Below are 4333 nucleotides of genomic sequence, written 5' to 3' on the forward strand. Positions count from 1 at the left end.
TGATTATCCAATTAGCAGGATTAACCCAGGTGTGATAATTAGTCCTTTAATGAAGCCGTTTCATCATGTAGGGACTGCAGCCATATTTTCTGTATGGTTGGTTATTCTTAGCTCTTCTATCCAGTGTCCTTCCTCCCATGTTTTCCCTCCTTCACCCCCTCAGGACGCGTCAGTCATTTCTCAGCTTGTATTCCTTTTGTTTGGATAAGACTTGCTGTGTGTCATCATGACCGCCCTTCTGTTTGCCTCTGTTATGTCATATCTCCGAGTGTGTGTTGAATCTGGGACTTTCAGCTTGTCTGCTTCACTGCATCTCATCCCTGCCTGACTGCGACTAAATAAAAGTCTGTTTGTGTGAAACGTGCTCGCTAACGAGCAACTGCTGTGTCATCCTCTGAGGGTGGGGGAGGAACGTTGGAACATCTTCTAGGAAGTTGTGTTTGGAAGTAGAAACTGCAGCGGTTAGTCTGGGCGTGCCTCGCTGCACTCTGGGCTCATCAACCAGTGAGAGATAAAACGGCTGGCATTAAATACTGAGGAGTTTTAATCTAAAGCATGGAAAATAAATGAATTAAAGTTAAACTGGGATTGTGTAAGAACAAATAAAAAGGCACCAAACACCAATCTAGGACTGCTTTTCTCACTTCTTTCCCCAAAATAACGTAACTGTTAGTTAACTGTTTTATCTTTGTTTTATTGTCAGCTAATCTTCACCAGAAATCATAACAAAAAGGGAAGAATACAAAGAAGAAATGCGCCCAATAACAAGCGCTTTTATTTCTTTCCCACAGTTGAAAGTCAGTTGATTAGAAAGCAGATTTTCTGTAGAGATAAATGTCATGGAATCAGATAAATGCAGAATACCGGTTTAGTTAAATTTATCAGTCTATGATGACGAAGGAGCTCAGGCAGCTCTGTCTGGTTCTTATTTATCTTGCTGTATTTTCAGCCCATTGATGTGGTTTTTCACTCAGCCTGTGATTATGTGATGTGGTCCATAAAACTGCTTTCCTTCTCCTCATTGTTATTTTTATTATCTATAGATTGAGGAACGATGAGCTCTGATTGAAGAGCAGGAAACGGCTCCACTGTTTCCATGATGTTTGTGCAGGTTTACTGAACAGGAACTAATGGCTTTTCTCAGACAACGGGGATTCTCTTATTGTTGGTGTTGTGATTCAGCATTTAGGTCGTCCCAACCCATTGATTGAGCTCTTCCTCCTCACTGATTATCATGGCTTCCAGATGCCTGATTATCATTTCTTCCTTTCATCCTCCTCAGTGATTGGTCCGTTCCCAGACACCATGGTGTCCTACGCAGACCATGAAACCCAACTTTTCTCTGCGGTATATTACATACAGATTATTTGAAACCAGGTAGCTATTTTAGTGCATGTTAATCATATGTTTATTTCTTGAGTCAGCGGCAAAGCGGCCTTTTCTCTCTCCAGTTCAGGAAGTTTTTGGTGTCAGGGAGAAATGTTGCCTGAAATCAGAGACAACGTGTTAGGGTTTTACTTCAAAATTTGTGACAACTTCAATGGAATCACAAATACAACAAATTCAATAACTTCTCCAGTTTTAATTGAAACATAAACCATGTGGTCACAACGGGCACTGCTTCACACCAGTGGATGTGAGCTGGGCACTTTCTGTGTGGACGACATATTTAGCTGCATGAGATGGTGAACAAGCTTTGCCTACTAGGAGTACCGCTCTGTCCACGGATGATTAAATGGTGTCGTATCTGATTCTGTAATATCGCTGCCAACACGTCTAAGATTTCTGCCTATTTTATTTAAGGTTTTCAGGGCTTTTTCTGACCAAGCTAACTAGCCAACTGTTAGCGCAGCAACAAGCTAGCTACTACAGTAAGGTGGCCAGGTTTATCAAATTAAATCCAGGGATATTTTCAACTTGTACATGAAAAATAAGATATTTGTGGTTAGGGGAATGGTAAGAAGGAACTGGAGCTGTTCAGGGGGTTGGGTGGGATGAAGGCGCCCAAGGCTAACTGGGATGGCATTCCCGCCTCTTCTAATGTCTGTAACGCTAACAGCAGGTCTGTCCCTGGAAGTCTGGGACAGGGAAGTAGTTAAAACTTTATGTATGCATAAAAAAACGTGTTTTTTTACAAAAAGATAGTCCAATATAATTATTGCTGGTATTAATATTAATTAACAGTCTCAATAGAAAGTAATCAACACACGCCTGCATTAGCGCTACAGAAGAGCTTGTTGAAACAGGAATTTGGGAAATGTAAAAAGAGATCCACAGAAACTTACATAAGTATCAGTAAACAATGTTTCTTTTCATAACAAAAATGTTAACTGAAACATTGAACATAGTTTTATCATTATTTTCATTAAACCTTTATTTAACCAGGAAAGTCAACGTAAAAATAAACTAAAAAAAGAAAGACAAATAAAAAACAGTTGCAAAATATTACATGTAAAACATCTTATATAAGTAGCATCCACAAAAACAATTTAGAAAAAAGAAAACTGTAAAATGTTACATCAGACAGAATCAAAATCACTAACAATTTACAGAAGTCGTCGTTAAGATCACCAATCTAGCTTTAAAATTATTCAGGGAGAATGATTAATGTAATATTCATAATAAAAACTGTACACAGTATCTTTGGCACGGAAAGCTGCTACAGAAATCTAAAACAGGAATAGCAGCAAGAACACACAGTATGTTTCTTGCTGCTAAAAATACTTTATACAAGCTAGAAATAACATTGTTCCAAAGCCTACAAAACTAAAACGGTTTACAAGAAAATGTCCATCAAGCCTCACAAAATCAGCAGCAGTAACATTGTAAAGTTCTTTACATCAGTAAGTTAAAGAAAATACTGTTAGCCATGTATTTTGCAATGTTGTAATAAAAGAAAGCCTGAACAATTAGCATTAGCATGGCAGCTCAGCTAGCTGCTACTAAATGTTATAAAACTTTTATCGACAAAACAGCATTTTTATAAGCTAATATGGAGACAGAAATAACTTCAGTAAAGTATTCACAGACTAGAATACCGCAAAGCCTAATGATACAGGAAGTTAGCAGCACTCCAGTTATTACATGACTCGATGCTCCACTTTGCACCAGCAGCATAGTGTTTCTTAAGCAGGTAAACTAATAAAACTATTGTCTGTTTTATTGTCCTATTTATAGAGAAGAATTATTTCAGCAATGAGGAGGCAGAGGACCGGAACGCAGGAACGGACCGCGGACTGGAAAAAGGTTTTCCTGTGGGGAGGAGAACAAGAGGGTATGTTTAGAACATGGAGCAAAGGAACTGAGGCTTTCAGCTCTTTTACAGTTTTCTGGGAGTTTGTTCCAGGTCAGTAGAGCATAGGAACTAAATGCTGCTTCTCCATGTCTGGTTCTGGTTCTGGTTCTGCAGAGCAGGCTGGAGCCAGAAGACCTGAGTGGTCTGTAGGGTTGATGCCCTGATAACAAGTCTGTGATGGATTTAGGTGCTAATTCAGGGATTTATAGACTAACAGAAGGATTTTAAAGTCTATTCTCTGAGATACAGGGAGCCATGGAAGGACTTCAGAACCGGGTCCATGTTCTCTACGTTCTAAGTCTTAGTGGAAGGACTTCAGAACCGGGTGCATGTTCTCTATGTTCTTAGTCTTAGTGAGGACTTCAGAACCTGGTCCATGTTCTCTACGTTCTTAGTCTTAGTGGAAGGACTTCAGAACCGGGTCCATGTTCTCTACGTTCTTAGTCTTAGTGAGGACTTCAGAACCTGGTCCATGTTCTCTACATTCTTAGTCTTAGTGGAAGGACTTCAGAACCGGGTCCATGTTCTCTATGTTCTTAGTCTTAGTGGAAGGACTTCAGAACCGGGTGCATGTTCTCTATGTTCTTAGTCTTAGACAGTCGATGGATAAATGTATAAGGACAGAACCATAAGAGATAAAATAAAAAAGGCCCAATTATTATAATAAAAGGATAATTTCAGTAAACTGGACAAAGAGCAGTGAAGGAGACTGCTCATTGAAAAGGACAAAGACGGGAAGCTGTGTGAGAGCATCTTAAGAATTTAAGCGTTTATTATTACTAATAATTATTATTATAATAATAATTGAACTCACAATGGAGAAATTCACTTCTGCATCTTAACCCATCCCCTTGGGGAGCAGTGGGCTGCCACTGTGCGGCGCCTGGGGAGCAATCAAGGTTAAGGGTCTTGCTCAGGGACCCACAATGGCAGCATGTGGGAGTTGAACTCAGAACCTCCGACCGAAGCTCTGTGCTCTAACCACTAGGCCACCACTCCCCCACTAGTGGATGTAGGAGTGATACTGTAGTGCTTCAG

The sequence above is a fragment of the Fundulus heteroclitus genome, chromosome 22 (assembly GCF_011125445.2).
Source record: "Fundulus heteroclitus isolate FHET01 chromosome 22, MU-UCD_Fhet_4.1, whole genome shotgun sequence".
Taxonomy (NCBI): Eukaryota; Metazoa; Chordata; class Actinopteri; order Cyprinodontiformes; family Fundulidae; genus Fundulus; species Fundulus heteroclitus.